Source organism: Delphinapterus leucas, unplaced genomic scaffold (genome assembly GCF_059928025.1).
Source record: "Delphinapterus leucas isolate spDelLeu-1000000601 "Yukka" unplaced genomic scaffold, BTC_Dleu_Yukka2 spDelLeu_asBTCV2_sq40, whole genome shotgun sequence".
Classification (NCBI taxonomy): Eukaryota; Metazoa; Chordata; class Mammalia; order Artiodactyla; family Monodontidae; genus Delphinapterus; species Delphinapterus leucas.
Genome location: NW_028322249.1, coordinates 3,091,534 through 3,108,904, shown reverse-complemented (window position 1 = coordinate 3,108,904; position 17,371 = coordinate 3,091,534). Strand labels below are relative to the sequence as shown.

The 17,371-nt window shown below is 34.5% G+C and overlaps 1 protein-coding gene and 1 long non-coding RNA gene across 2 annotated transcripts in view; both read right to left on the bottom strand.

Moving 5' to 3' along the window:
* LOC149743962 (uncharacterized) overlaps positions 1-17,371 on the bottom strand; it is a 119,443-nt gene that overhangs the window by 80,480 nt on the left and 21,592 nt on the right. The window lies entirely within an intron of this gene.
* Positions 1,286-15,329, bottom strand: LOC149743963 (uncharacterized). The gene is made up of 2 exons (XR_016391632.1): positions 13,080-15,329; positions 1,286-11,751 (listed from the first exon to the last, which is right to left on the bottom strand). It is a non-coding gene; the product is annotated as an uncharacterized LOC149743963 (long non-coding RNA).

Below are 17,371 nucleotides of genomic sequence, written 5' to 3'. Positions count from 1 at the left end.
TTTTGTCTTGTGGTGGAAATAAGGAGGAAGCATCAGGATGCATATACTTGTCCCACCCACATGACTGTGTTCCCCTCTCCAGTCTGTATCACCATAGGCACTTCTTAGTAGATTTTTCAGACCCTTTGCTGTGAGAGGCCAATGGGGTTCATGAAAGAGTCCTTCAGGGCATGCAGACTCCTCCAGTTTCTTCAGTGCAGTGTTGTTTCACATGGCATTGCCAGCCTGCAATCATCCTTCTTCAAGTGTCTGCTCTTCTAGCATCCTACCAATTCTGTTTTGTTTTGTGTTGTTTTAAGAACGTGTTTTTTTCTGTATATAGCAGTACTATTGTATTATTTGGAACATTAGTCTTCTCTTAGATGTCACTTTCTAAGAAAGACAACTTCACATCTGACTCTGACAAACTGTAAATTCTTAAGTATGTATTTATTACCTGCTTGAATTGTCACATAATAGTAAATGTTACACTGAAAATATTTTATGATGAAAGACCTTTGGAATAAAATACCCTTGGAATATTGTAAACAAAGTTTTAACATATTAAACAGGGAACTTTTTAAACAGAAGTACTTAGTAAGTTTCTCACAACTTGACATAACCTTAAATACATACCTTACTTAGAATGATTGCTTCTATCATAGAACAGTCCTATGCTGAGATCTATTCCATTATTGAAATAGCTGAAAATCAATGTGTTATTGGGAGATATATAGCCAGGTGTATATTCACATTGTCAGTATGCTTTATAATAAATGCTCAAGGACTTAAAATTATTATAGCTAAGTGATTTGCCCTTGACATTCAGGGATTACTGTTATGTATTTTGACTCTTGCATTTTATATAATAGTAAGTTCATTTGGCTCAGAGCCCTAAATGTTTCCAAATGACTACAATTTTTTCAATGCCAGCAGTTTGGAAAATAATTGCTTTGAATCTCATTTTTTTTTTATTACCCATCATCTACACTATGCCACCCAGACAAGAGAACAGTGAAGTAAAAAAACATTGTTGATTATTTTGTTACATTACAAAGTCTTCCCATTAACGTATATTGATATGGAGTTTTTTTAAGTGCAAGGACTAAGATCACTGAAAGTACAAAATAACATGCCTTAAATTTTGTTGTTTCTGGTAGATAGGCTCTGCTATAGAAATGCTGATTTGAAGGATAGTCACAAAAAGTCACAAAGCCAGATATGTAAATTTTACATGGATTAGAATATATTAGCTCAAATTTAACTTAATCCTAATTTTAGAAAAGCTACAGAACTTAACAGATAGTCAAGTTAAAAGCTTATTTATTATAATTTGTGATAAGACAAAAGATCATATATTCATACCATTCCACACTTCACAATATATAGGGCATGGAATTTCTAACACTCTTGATATCTTTGGCTTAATCCCATAAAGTTAACATTAAAAACTTCAATAGTTTTTGAGAAAGATTAACAATTTAAACAAATATTACATATGGTTTAGGATTTACTAAATGAAAATTGAAATTCCATTCTGAAATTTAGTGATTATTGATTTCTTCAATCCACATAAAATTAATTTCAGGACACCAAGGCACAGTTCAGTCAGATGAGCACAAATTTCCTTATTTTCTCTGTTCAATGTTAGACAAGAAATATTCAAATATAAACCATGCTATCTTCTGTCTGATGATAGTGTGTCAGATACAATGGTGTTCATCAACCCAGTCTATTCAGCCCCACTGTTTTCCTAGTCTTCTTTCATCTAAGGAAAGCAATGTAGCATGGTTCCAACAATTAGATGGAAACAAGTCACTGAGTTGAGCTTTTGGGAATGTTTTGAAGAATGGTGAGGCTCCATAGGCAGGCAGTTATGTTTTTGCCCTTAGGCACTTTATGTTTTTTCCACCCTTTCTTCTTCTTTATGCTTGGAATAATGGCAGGTTGTTAGAAGATTATCAACCATACTATGAATGGGAGAATGGAATCCACATGCTAAAAATGGCGAAGCAGGAAGATAGAATGTACCTGGGCCTTCAATGGCATTGGTCAGAAGCTGCATGTTTAAGAAAAACTTATAACAGCAACAAAACAACTAAGAGAGAAGAGGAGGATGAGAGAGAATGAGAGAGAGAGAGAGAGAGAGAGACTTAGAATGAAGAATGTTCTTTTATGTTTTTCTCCCTTGTTTGTACTCTTTCTTTGAAAAAGAAAACCATCATAGGATAAAGTGCTAAAAAAATGCTCAATATTTACTTAGTTAACTTATTCAATATGCTTTCCAGAAGGAAAAAAAAAATCATTACATGAAGTGGTTGACAGAACTGTAAAAATATCTCCCCAAGATTTTTTGTTTCCTAGCTGTTCAGTAAAGCACTGATACAGATACTGCTGAGAAGAGTCTTTCACGTGGAATTAAGGTTACTAATCAGTTGCTTTCTATTAGGAAGGTTATCCTGGATTACCTGAGTGGACCTAATGTAATCATATGAGCCCTTAAAAGCTAAAGAGGAAGACAGAATCATCAGTCAAAGAGATGAAGCTTGAGTGACTTGAGGCATGAAAGGGACTTGACCCACTCTTGTTGGTTTGAAGATGGAGGAATGGGGCCAGGAGCCAAGGAAGGCTAGCAGCCTCTAGAAGCTGAGAAAGATCCCTGATGTCTAGCCAACCGGCAATACCAGCAAGAAAACAGGGACCTTAGCCCTACAACCACAAGGAAGTGAATCCTGCCAATCACTCACACAAGCCAGGATGTGGATTCTGCCTTAAAGCATCAAGAAAGGAACACAGCCATGTAGACACCTTGATTTTAGCCTTCTGAGACCCAAGGAAGCTAGACTTCAGACTGTGAAGGCACTGTGAGATAATGCCTGTGTTAAGTCTCTGAATTTGTGGCAATTTGTTATGGCAACATTATGAAACTAATAATCATAGTAATACAAGAGAACCTGTTTAGAACATTTGCAAAAAATGTCTTGACATATTAACCTTTCAAAAATTACTTTCATCAAATTATAAGGCACAGATCAGAGATCAAAACCCTGAAAAATTACTACTAAGAACTCAGTGTTTTAGTGGAGGCAGGGAAGTAAGGATCATGAGATGCAATCAGGGTAGATAGTGTGTGGCTCTGTGGATGGTCCTTTGTGATTGAGCTTCCAATTGGAAGTTTGAAAAATGAATGCCAAAAAACTACACTACTTCAGAGTTTTCACTAGTGTCAGTTTCTAAAAAATCTTACATGAATTACTATAATTTCAACAAAACATTGATTTTACTAACATTTTATATTGTTGTAACTCTAAGATTTGAACAATAATGTTTACTGTGAAATATAGGAAATTTATAATTATGTTTTTAAATTTTTTGCATGTAAAAAGTAGGTTGATTGAGACTATGCAATCCCATCTATTCACTCTTTTTGTGATTATACTGAAGTGCCATTCTCTTCAGAAAAGAAAAAAATATAGAGAGCTCAACTGAAATGAAAGGATTATAGTAATATGAATTACTCATTCATGTTAGTGATATATTCAATCAATCCAAAATATTAATTGAATAACCATTATATCCAATGATTTTTATACATAAATTTACCTACATTGCCACAACACAATGCATATTTTGAATGCATTTAAATTATTTTACACACGTACACAAAATAAGACTGCTGATGATTAAATTTCACCTCGAAGTATCTTATTAGGTGATTAAATAGTAGGTGGCACAGAGTACAGTGAATAGTACCAACTATTATTTCATCACTCACTTATAATAAGAAAACATTGAATAGAGAGTCAGCGTTGTATTTATCTGAGTTTCCCAAGCAAACAACAAAATACCTAATACGTAGGAAAATAAAAATGCTGTTGGAGTGAACTGTATGTTAATAGTTACACTATTTAAGCAAGAACATGACCAAGGATAAATGTATAACTGAATAGCTATGTTCTGTCATTTTGATAAAAAATTTCAAAATAACACTAAAAAATCAAGTTTTATTCTCAATTATTTGCTATCTTTCATTCTCTAAACAAATATTACATGAGTACTTGCCATGTAGCAAGTATCCAAGACATTTAGGGAATGGAAACGAGCAAAGAGAGTCTCTGGCTTTAAGAATTTCCTGGACATGTTAGAATGTTTGCCACATGCAATACCTGAAGATGTTTATTAGAGCTTTATTCGGCATGCAGCAAAGGGCAGAGGAGAAAGTGTTTAACTCAAGGTAAGTTGTTTATCTGCTGGGGGAAAATCAGTGAAATAGCTGAGAAAAACTGTCATGTGATATTATGGTTTAGTTATTCTGAAATGGGAAATAAAAGAATATTTTATACAGAAATATTAAATTATTTTATGGTGTGCAAATTAAATTCTTTGCATTGAGGTTTTGTAAAATGGCAATGTTAATCATGAACTTAAGAAAAAATATAGGTGAAAAAAGAGAAATGAGTTATATTTTTCAGGATTGGGCTGAGGGGAATATATTCCAGGCAGTGGCAACGGAAGATGCAACTTGCAGGGCTGTGAAAACTCATGGAACTTTTGAATGATGACAGGGAATTCAGAGCCAGAGCAGAGAGGTCTTGTAGGCAGACAGGGATGAGTCTGAGAAGCAAGCAGGAGTAAGATCAAAAAAGTTCTCAAATATATTGCCAACAATTATTTGACTTCAAGCTAGGCTCTGGGAACTCAATGACAGATGTGAATTGCAGAGGAATGACCATATTTCCATTTCAGAACAATCACACTGGCAACAATGTGGAGAGTCAGAAGGGAGGCCAGAATGTGAGCACTCAAATGAAGAAAAAATGAGCATGAGCCCAATGCCAGCAGAAATAGGGTGGAGGAGAGGGCTTCAAGATAGGTTTAGGACGTAGAGTCTGTAAGACTTTCTGATTGATTTGAAATGAAGGGGAGGAACTGCCAAAGGAAGATTCAAGGACCACCCCAATTTACTGGTTAGCAAAACTTAACTTATCACACATACTTGTGATAACTATAAACTGAGATTTAAAAAAATCTTATTTATACTTGAATTTCAGAGTTAACCTAAACATTTCCTAATAAAACTTGCCTATAATTATGATTCCTTCTATTTTTTTCCTAATACTCAAAAGCAGTGATTTTACATTTCATGTAATCATGGTATAAGTGGCATGAGAAATACTAATTGCAGAATATTTACTTCAATAAGCCTTTTTCTCATGTGTTTGAATATTTCAAAACATAGTTTGTGACATTAAAGAAAAAATAAAAAAGATATAGTTAATTCTAAAAGGCACCATGAAATGCAAAAGTGCAACCTATACTTAAAAAAACATTAAAACATTGAGTATTTGTCCACATACATTGCCCATTGATTTGCAGCAGCAGTAATTCATGTAAAAGCTATCATGTAATATACATGAGGCTGCTTTTCTACAATCTTGCAGAAAGGATACTTGGAAGTATCCTTTTGTACCAAAACTGGAATCATTTTTCTGATGATAGGGTAAAGTAAGGTGAAGCTTTACATTTCATGAGTAGTCAGTAAATGTAGGTGGGTGAAATCATTTATTCCTTTCAAACAGATCACAAAATGTGTTATTCTTGATGATTTCCAACAATATTATAAGTCCTTGAAGTAGCACATGTATTTGCAGAAAAAAAATATACACATAAGCAAAGCAGGGTGAAAGAAACAAAAATTTACCCATGATCCCAATAGCGATTATATATATATTTGAAAGAGAGAGAGAGAGGATGCTAGCTAACTGACTAGGTAATCAGACTCCCTAAGCAAAGTCTACCATTACAGGGATTCTAGGAATCTAGGCGTGGGCAGGAATATAGTGATTCTAGTACGTCATAGTGCTTAGTCACTGGGGAAGCAGTCTGGCAAGAACACATTGGCCAATCTTGGGGCAGCTGGAGGCTGTCAACCAGCTATCCTTCCTGCAGAAGTCTTCCTTGAATAGAGATGTAAGCAAGACACCTCCCATCCATCCCTTGCTTCATACAGATTCTCTTCTCTGTGCATGAGGTTTGGAAAACAGCTCCTTCATCATTTTCTTTTTAAGCTTTGTATATGCATTTTTCTTTTGAACCAGAATCATTTTTTTAATTTTTTTTAAATTTTTGGCCGTGTCCAGTCTTTTTTGCTGTGTGCAGGCTTTCTCTAGATGCGGCGAGTGGGGGCTGCTCTTCATTGTGATGAGCGGGCTTCTCATTGCAGTGGCTTCTCTTGTTGTGGAGCACAGACTCTAGGCACACGGACTTCAGTAGTTGAGGCATGAGGGCTCAGTAGCTGTCGCTCACGGGCTCTAGAGTGCAGGCTCAGTAGTTGTGGCACACGGGCTTAGTTGCTCCGCGGCACGTGGGATCTTTCCGGACCAGGGCTCAAACCCGTTTACCCTGCATTGGCTGGCAGATTCTTAACCACTGTGCCACCAGGGAAGTCCCTCCTCCGTAGTTCTTGTCCGTGTTTCTGAGGAGAAACTTATGAGAGGTTAGTGAGAAGAGGTACAGACACCATTGCTGCAGGTAGGTTCAGGGTACCATTAATACTCATCCTCTCCCTCCTCAAACACCTATACTAACTTCCTCCTACCCTTAATTATTACCACAGGATTTGGTAGCTTACCTGGCTTTATGACCCAGGATTAGCTATATAATTTTCTGTGTTCAGTGCAAAATGAAATGTAGGACTCCTTGTTCAAAAATTACTAAGAATTTCAAAACAGTGACAGCAGAGCAATAGACCAAGCAGAGGTTCTTTTAAGTATGGGGCCCTTCATTTGACCTGTGGGACTGCCCAGGTCAAATGCCCATGAATCTGGCCCTGTTGTGGCCCAAACTTAAATTTCTAAAGGGACTGAGACCTTGGTAATCACCCCTCTGTCTGGCTGGGGTTGCTGCATCCATCCACTCACAGGTGCAACTGGGTAAGTTCCAAATTTCATAATGAGAATGCATAATCATTACTGAACTGAGCATGAGGAATTGGATTAATATCAAGATTTTAGGTGTGGAAATGGTAAATAGGAGCTTAGAATTCACTAAATTATAAAACTGAAGAATGTTTCAATGTTTATGCCAGTTGAATGGTATTCTTTTAACAATGTTACTTTGTTTTCATATGTGATGGGAACCTCCTAATTCTTGAAAACACCTGTGACTTCTGAAAAAAATAAACAATATCTTGAAGTTTTGTGACTTCACACCTACTTTATAAACTAATTGAGCTGAAGATTGGTGTTTAAAATTCTTGTGTTCTCGAGTGGACAGCTTGTGAAAAAAATTGAGGAAAAAATAATACTTACTGGAAAATAAGACATTTATTTGGTAAAGTATAAAAATATTCTATTGGAGAAGTGAATATGGCCTGTGCATTACTTATTAATAATAATAAATATTTACAAAGCACCTTCTAGGCACTAGGAAAAGTTCTAATTGCTTTCCATTTTTTTTATTATATGATAAATGCCCCCATTTTATGGATAAGGAAACAGAATAAGTAAATATAGGTAAAAATTTAAGAGTTACAGTCTTAATCAGTTTTTTAAATTAATTACAAATTAATAAAATTCATGTTCTGGTATAAATTAAATTGTGTTTTGAATCATTTACTTTTTAAAATTTTGTTTTAATTTTACTCAAAGAGAAAAAATATACTCCTGAGTTTGATTAGAGAGAAAAGTGGTCACATTTCAGGAACTAGGTAATATACGATCTTTATATACAATGCCAGCACCCAGGAAGAGACTGCCTATTATAAGTTGTTTTTTCTCAAAGTAACAGCTTTATGGAAATATAGTTTACTTACCATACATTTTACCACTTTAAAGTGTGCAATGTTTAGCATTAGTGCTTAAGTGTTCATTGTTTGGTATATTCACAGAGTTCTGCAAGCATCGCCACTATCTCATTTTGGAATATTTGCATCACCCCAGGAAGAAATCCTTTAGCAATCTCTCCCCTGTCCTTCCTCTTCTTAACTCCTATTAAACTCATAAGTTTTTCAAAATTGAAAAAAGTCACATTGAATCTTAACGTGAGGCCCCATTTTTTGTTTGTTTGTTTGTTTTTAAGCTGTGAGAGACTTATTTGTTTGAAGTTGATGATAATTTTGTTTTTAAGAGATTTACAATGCCAAATTACTGAGTGTTTGATAGTAATGTTAATTTAAATGTGTTACACTAGATATAACAAAATTCAGATTTTTCCTTATGTAGTATGTTTAAGATGGGTTGCTTGTATATTTTAACCCCTTAACATGACTCTGCATTGAATTTCTATGGTAACCGCATTTCTGCAAAAGCATAAAAACATTCAGAGGCTGTGCCCTCTCTCTCCTTTTCCTGTTGCCTTTCAGATCAGGAGAACATGTCTCTCCAGAAGTCACTGGAATGCCCTACATACATTTATTATTATTGCTATTTCCATCCCCCAAATTAATATCAAAACTACCATGATAGATTTGTAAAGAAACCATTTAGGACTACTCATGAGAAAGAAAATTATCTTGGATAATGACAGAAAAGAAAAAAAAAATACAGTTAGAGGATAGGAAGTCAAATTCAAACTGTTTGGCCTAATCCTGAATGTATCATTTTCATTATATAGTCAACTTCTGCTGTGACTTTATGGCTTAATGATATGATTATGCCCAGTTGATGATGAGTAGCTCTGGTCATAGGATCACCCGAAATCCTAGTCATGTTTAAATAGAACATAGTGGTATGTGAGAAGCTCTTACTCAAACTAAGAGTAATTTACTGTCACAGCAACCAAGACTTTGTCCCCCAACTTCAATTAGGCTATGATGTTTTATCATAATATTTCATTCCTCTCAGATTTCCTATCTTTGGTTATAGGACCAGATGGTTTCACTGGTGAATTCTACCAGATATTATAAGAAGTCATACCATTCCCTCTCAAACTTCTCCAAAACATAGATGAGGAAAGAACACTTTGAAATTCATCTTACAAGGCCATCATTACCTGATACCAAAGCCAGACAAGGATATACAAAAAAATTAAATTACAGGTCAATATATGTGATGAACATAAATGCAAAATTACCCAATAAAATATTAGTAAATCAAATTCAACAGTACATTAAAAGGATCATACACCATGATCAAGTGGGCTTTGCTTCTGGGATGCAAGGACGGGTCAACACTTGCAAATTAATCAATGTGATTCACCACATTACAAAATAAAGGATAAAATCCTGTGATTATCTTAATAGATGCAGAAAAAGCATTTGACAAATTCAACATCTTTTCCTAATAAAAAACTCTTAACAAAGTGGATATAGAAGAAATTTATCTCAACATAACAAAGGCCCTATATAACAAGCCCACAGCTAACATCACAATCAGTGATGAAAAGCCGAAAGCTATTGCTCTAAGATCAGGAACATGACAAGAATGCCTGTTCTCACTATTATTTAACACAGTACTGGCAGTCCTGGTCAGAGCAATTAGTCAAGAAAAAGAAATAAAAAGCATTCAAATCAGAAAATAATAATTTAAATTGTCTCTGCTTGCAGATGATATGATATAATATTTATAATAGACTTCACCAAAAGACTGTTATAACTAATAAACAGTTTCAGTAAAGTTGCAAGATACAAAATCAATATACAAAGGTCAGTTGTGTTTCTATACACTAATAATACCTATCAGAAAGAGAAATTAAGAAAACGATCTCATTTACAATTGCATTAAAAAGAATAAAATACTTGGTAATAGGTTTGTTCAAGGAGGTGAAGGATTTGTACACTCAAGAATTGTTCCAGATTGAATGTTGAGCATCTTTTCATGTACCTGTTGGCCACTTGGGTGTCTTCTTAGGAAAATGTCTACTTAGTTCTTCTACCCATTTTTTAGTTGGAGTATTTTGTATTGAGTTGTATGAGTTCCTTAGATATTCTGGACATTAACCCTTTACTCTGTATATGGTTTGCAAAAAATGTTCTCCCATTCTGTAGGTAGCCTTTTCATTTTGTTGATTGTTTCTTTAGCTGTGAAGAAGCTTTTTAGTTTGATATAGTCCCACTTGTTGATTTCTGCTTTTGTTGCTTGTGTTTTTGGTGTCAAATCCAAAAAATCATTGCCAAGATCAATGTTAAGGAGCTTTCCCTACATGTTTTCTTCCAGACGTTTTATAGTCAGGTCATATGTTGAAGTGTTTAATCCATTTTGAGTTAATTTTTATGAGGAGTATAAGATAGAGGTACAATTTCATTTTTCTCCATGTGGTTATCCAGTTTTCCAGACACCATTTGTCGAAGAGGGTATTCTTTTCCCAGCAAAAGAAGGTATCAAAGAGGTATCAGCACTTCTGTCATTATTGCAACTTTACTCAGAATAACCAAGATATGAAAAAACTTAAGTGTCCATCAATGGATGAATAAATAAGATGTAAAATATATATGTATGTATATATATATTTATATTATATTATGATTAATATTATAATATATATATATAATTCAGCCATGAAAAAAAATGAAATTCTGCCATTTACAACAACATGGATGGACCCTGATTTATTATGCTAAATGAGCTAAGTCAGACAGAGGAAGATTAAATGCTGTATGATATTACTTATTTGTGGATTCTAACAAAGATAAACTTGTAAAAACAGAGAGTAGAATGGTGATTACCAGGGGCTGAAGGTTGGGGGATTGGGGAGATGTTATTTAAGGATACAAACTTAAAACTAGTAGATAAATAAATCCTGAAGTTCTAATGTAGAGCATAGTAATTATAGTCACCAATACTGTATTATGAACTTCAAATTTACCAAGAGACTAGATCTTCATTCTTCTCATCACAAAGAAAGAAGTGATAATTACATGACACATTAAAGGTATTAGGTAACACTATGGTGGTAATCATATTGCAATATATAAATGCATCAAATCAACACATTGTACACCTTAAAATTACACAGTGTTATATGTCAATAGTATCTCAATTTAAAAAAGAAAAAAAAGTAATTGGTTGAATAATTTAGTTATCAGAATTGATGTATGTGTAACTTTACCACCTCAACGTGAAGCCCTGATTTCTGTCTAGTCTAAGCTTCAGAATTCAGTTTTACAATTGTAAATTAGAAATGAGGATTCTGAAAAGTCCTACACATAAATCCATGTAGATACATATAGCATGTGCACACACACACACACATCATACTTTGTATATTTATTTTGAATAGAAAATGGAATAAGCAGGTGAGTAGTTTCAAAGTTGAAGATTTATTCATTTTTGGAAATTTTAAGGTAATTTTAGTCAGTTTGATATAAATATCAATATACTATATGTTGGCTGCCATTGGTCTAAAAATCTACCAGATCTTCCAGCTCCATGCTACTAACAATATCTAGTACTGTTGTGAGCTGAATTGTGTCCCCCCAAAAGATATATTGAAGTCCCGAACCCAGGCACCTGTGAATGTGACCTTATTTGGAAACGGGGTCTCTGCGATTTAACCAACTTAAGGTAAGGTCATATTGGATTGAGGTGGGCCCTAAGTCCAATGACTAGTGTCCTTATAAGGAGAAAGAGACACAGAGAGGTAGACACGCAGGGTAAAGGGCCATATGATGGTGGAGACAGAGGTTGGAGGGATGAAACTTCGAGTCAAGGCACGCCAAGTATTTGCCAATGATCATCAGAAGTTAGGGAGATGCAATGAAGGATTCTTCCCAAGAGTCTCCAGAGGGAGCCTGGCACTGCTGACACATCAATTCCAGACTTCTAGCCACCAGAACTGTGAGAAAATAAATTTCTGTTGCTTTAAGTCATATACTTGTAGTATTTTGCTATAGCAGCGCTAGGATGTTAATACACATACTATATACAGTAGTAGATAGTAGATTGGCCAGTGATATTCCAACTGGGTAAACATTTCTTTGACATGTTCTTACACAGATGGGCATTCACCATACCTTAATGACTTGCAATTTATAATTTTGCTTCTGTGACAGACCCATGATATGAACTTTGGAACAACAACAACAAACAAAAAGTACTGGGTGAAAGAACAGTATTGTTTCTCCTGAGAGACAATTAGAAACTGGTTTCAGACAGGCTGGAAGTAGAGAATGCAAATTTTCTCTTAAAAATCAGTGGAATAAAAGCATTTTATTTCAATCTCATCTTTTCGACCCCTGTCAAATGCCTAAAAGAACAAAAGAATAGTAGAAAATTCAAGATTTAATATAATAGAAAAAAAACCCTTCAATATACAAATAGAATTATACTAGCCAAAAAATGTGAAATATTAACCTAAACAAGAGTGCATGATATTTATTTTCACAAACTTCCTCAGTCTCCAAGATATTTGTACATTTCCAAAAAAAAATTAAGTATCTTATTCTGCATAATCTCTACAAAATGACAGTTAAGACATCAAGAGTTATAGGAAGGCTCTGGGTACTGTGGAATATATCCTGTTGGGACCCAGATATTTGCGACAGAAAAGCAGATACCTGGCAAATAAAAAACAAATAAATAATAAAAATAAATAAAACCATCTGTACACTTTCTTTCCTAGCCTGAAAGTTACTTCACTGAGAGCTGAATAGAGGAGAGAAGGAAAAGCATTGCCATAGACTAAATGTTAGTGCCCCCATTCATATGTTAAAACTTAATTTACAGTGGGATGTCATTTGGAGGTGGGGCCTTTGGTTGGTGATCAGGTCATAAGGGCAGATCCCTCATGAATGAATGACACCAAACCTGCTGGCACCTGATCTTGAATTTCCCAGCCACCGGAAGTGTGAGAAATAAGTTTCTGTTGTTTATAAGTCACCCAGTCTACGGTAATTTGTTATAGCAGCCTGAATGGGCTAAGACAGGAATAGAGGAGGCAATCCATGATTTTATAAGTTGAGGGGTGCTCTGGATACTCTAGCTTTCAATATGATGGGCTCTCAATATTACACTTTCCTTTCTGCACTTTCTTCTGTACTTTTGAGGGATAAACATGCAAGCCACATATTTCAGACAACCTAGCTTTCTGAATTTCTCTTGGTTTCTGCCAATTGGAGGCACTAGATGGAATTTAGAAGGAAGAAAGAAGAAACAGAATATTACTTTGCTATTTCAGTTTCTTTCAGCACCTAGGGGCTGTGACAGTAGCAGGACCATAACGACAAAAGAAGGCATCTTGCTCATGGTCTTCTTGGCATGGAACCTCCATTCTAGGAGAAGAGCATGCAGGGGTGGAGGCAAAGAAAGGCAGACCAGCTCTACAATATACAAAAATTTATTGAATTAAATGCTCGCGAAATGGGTGAATTTTATAATATTTAACCTATATTTTATAAAGCCGTTTTTTTAAAGGTGATTTTAGGCAGCAGTGAATGTCAGCAACTTTGAGAGTAATTTAGCAGCAATGGTAGAGTGGGCTCCTGGTTTTTGCTTAATAGCAAAATACATTTCTAACATAGCAGACACAGAGAGCTTACCCCTCATACTGTCAGCAGCTCTGGGGCGAAAATGGTCACATGAGCTGTAGCCTAAGGCAGTGACAGTTTCTTGATCTATGAAGAACAATCCTCCTCTTCCCCTAACGCCTTTAGCCATTCCATCACTCTAGTCACCCGTGATCAGCTATAAATTTCCCCATCCTTAAATACTGAATGGTTTTCACATCTGCCAAATGTACGCTGAATACCAAAGAAGATTTTTCTGTCACCCAAGCAATTTGTTGAGGAAAAGTTTGGAGTCAACACCTCTGAATCCACGCCCCAGATAGTCCCAGTTACCATAGTTGTCAACATCTCTGGCAAGCAGCAAAAATAATTCAAAGATGGATCATACTTAGAAAGGAAATGATATGTGCTCTATGCGCAAAACATTTTTCTTTAAATCAGTAAACGGTCATTTCTGATAAAAAGATGGTTACAGTAAAACAAAGGAATGAAAGAAATGCTTCTCATTATTCTCACAGAATTTATAGATAATATCATCTTTATAAGTAATAAGTGAAATTTGAACAATGAGAAAAAAGTATTCCAAAGAGACTTTATAGGATGTCCAAAGAATATAGAATTGAGTTGCAAAATGTCACAATATGACAAAAAATGAAAAGCCAGTGTAGAGAATAATGCCCATTATAGGTGGAAAAAGTTAGATGTTTGTAAGTAGTTATGAGGGTGACTCAGAGAGAAAGAAAGAGAGGGAGGGAGGGAGGTGGAGCAGGGAGAGAGAAAGGGGAATGTAAACATGATCACAGAAGGAATGTTAGACTTTAAAAAGGTATATCTAACATGCATTATTGATATTTTTAAGAAGAACTAAGCAAATGAAAATATATAAAGAGTCTAAAGTATAATTTTTTCAACATTTTTCTGAAATAAAAACAAGTTGAATGTGTAGACTGAAGGGGCTCATAGATTTCCAAGAAATAATGAAACCTAACATTCATACCTACCATTCCAAATCAAAGCATATTCTGGTAAGGATGTTAAAATTCAGGTACAAAGAAAGAATCCTAGGAGTAGGAGGGGAAAAAATCATGCCCCCTACTAGTGTGAGATATCAAGATGGATTCGACATCTTCACAGTAATATTCATGCAAGGAGACAGTTTGATCAGTATCTAAAATATACTGAGAGGAAGAATATGTGATGCAAGAATTTTATAATCAGCCAGGTAATCCTTTGATTTTAAAGAAAACTTTTGAGTAAAAAGGAAAAGGGTGCATGAAGTTATGCCATTTATGAATAACAAGGTCTGAAACTCCTAGGGGACAAGGTTAGGCAGTGATAAAGAAAGAAAAGGGAGAAAATGGAGCTGAAATCAACTGATTAGGTGATGAGAACTAAAGGATATTTTTTAAATTGACAGAGTAGACACCCATGCCAACCCACCCCCACTCCTGCCCAAATACGTTAAGATTAATTTTTATTTAATGAAAGTGACAGAAGCGTGAGATGGTCACATGATCAGAGCAAAGGTAGCGGGAATATTCAGCCAGCCTCCTTTGGGTTGCAGAGTCTGTTAATTTTGACTCTGTTCTCATGTGAGGACTCTTGTCAATACGCAAAGCTCATTTTTTCTAAGCTCAAAGCTTTTTCAGAATCAAGTCACCTAACACCATTCAGAAAGAACTTTAAGCAGCATCTATGTCCTTCCTGTGAAATATTTATGAGCAACTTGGATTCTGACTTTCCTGTCAAACCCACCAAAGCCTAGTCTACATTCTCTTTTAAGGACATGATGGATGTTGGAAGTGGAAATCCTGTTTATCCCCAGCCCACATCTATCTTTCTATTTTTTTCTATTTCTATAGATGATAGATAGAGAATAGAGATACAGTTAATTTCTCACCGAGCTTATTAAAAATCTATGTTCTTACAAGATGTTACTTATATTATTTCATTTGATTTCCCCAATACTGTTAATAGTTGGCATCATAATTCCCATTTTACAGCATAGAAATTTCAATTCCATTAGGTTAAATCAATTTGTTCTAAATTACACAGAAATTCAGTTTTGTGACTGGTATTCGAAGAATCTCTTTGTACTTCCCCACCACCCCTTACTGTAGTTGTAAAATTCACCTATTGGCAATCACATATGATAAATGATCATATGATTCCAGAGAATAAATTACAAGTGTTAAACTTAAAAATAATGGCTTGTTAGTTTCCTATCCCCCCATCTTTAATGACAGAAATCACAGATCTTGTTCATGAGGATCACAGTTTTTGAAGTAAAATACTGGATTTTTATTTCTATTGCTATGACGGTATTATTATAGTAATACCAAAACAAGAAAAACACAATACACAAAAAGAAAACTACACACCAATTTCCATCATAAAATAAATGTAGAAATCCTTAGCAAAATATTAATAAATAGAATTAGCAATATATAAAAATAATTATACACCATTACCAATTGATATTCATTCTCAGCATGTAAAGCCAGTTCAATATTCAAGAATTATCAATGTAATTTACCCAATCCTAAAGAAAAAAAAAATTGCATGGTCATATAATTCAATGCAGAAAAAGGGTTTGACAAATTTCACAACCATTCATGTTGTAAAAACAACAAACGAACAAAAAGCTCTCAGAAAAATAGGAATAGAGAATAACTTCTTCCACTTGATAAACAGCATCTATGGAAATCAAAAACAAAAAGAAAACCAAAACCAAAATTCCCAAAGTTAACTTATACTTAATGATGAAAGACTGAATTATTTCCCTCCTCAAGATCAGGAACAAGGCAAGGATATTCACTCTCACCGCACTCATTTCACATAGTATGAGGTGTTCTAGCAAGTTCAGTAAGGCAAGAAAAACAATTAAAAGACAGATATGTAGGTAAGAAAGAAATAAAATTGTCTCTATTCGCAGATGATATGATTATATACAAACTGAAGTCTAGGAATACACATATACTCAAAAAATACCCTTTTAGAATTAATAAGTTAAGCAAGGATACAGGATATAGAACAAACATAAAATATTAATTGTAAACCTATTTGCTAGGAATTAACTATGGGCAGTGAGATTTTTATAATCACTCAAAAATGAAATATAGAAATATATCCAAATAATCAAATATTTACAAGACTTGTCATCAAAAACTATAAAATGCTCATGAAAAAAATCAAAGAGGTTCTAAATAAATGGAAGACATTCAGTGTTTATAGATTGGAAGCTTCAGCTTGGTAACTGTTAGTTTTGCAAGGGCCATCATAACAAAATATCAAAGGCTGGGTAGCATAAATAAAATAAATATATTTTCTCACAATTCTGGAGGCTTATTAAAGTCCATGATCAAGATGTCAGCAGGGTTTTATTTTGCCTAAGGCTTCTCTTCTTTTCTCCTAAATGGCCATCTCTTCTCTGTGCCTTCAGAGTCTTCCTCTATGTGTGTCTGTCCTAATTGCAAATCAGGTTGGATTAGAGCCCATCTTAATTACCTCATTTTAATTTAAATACCTCTTTAAAGACCATATCCCAAATATAGTCACATTATCATACTGTTAAGTCTGGGGGGTTAAGACTTCTACACATAAATTTTGGGGAGAGTCAATTTAGCTCATAACAGTAAGGATTTCAATTATGCCAAAATTGATATATAACTTTAAAACTATTCTCATCAAAACATCAGCAAGAATTTTTGTATAGACCAGATTATTTAAAAATATATATGGAAAAGAACAAAGGAACTAGAAGAACAAAAAGAATTTGGAAAATGAAGAATATAGTAGAAGAAGCCAGTCTACCCAATTTTAAGCCTTATTTTTTATCTTTATCTTTTTTTATTACTGCTTTATTTATTTTGGAGTATAGTCACTTTACAATATTTTGTTAGTTTCTACTGTACAGCAAAGTGAATCAGCTATACGTATACATATATCCTC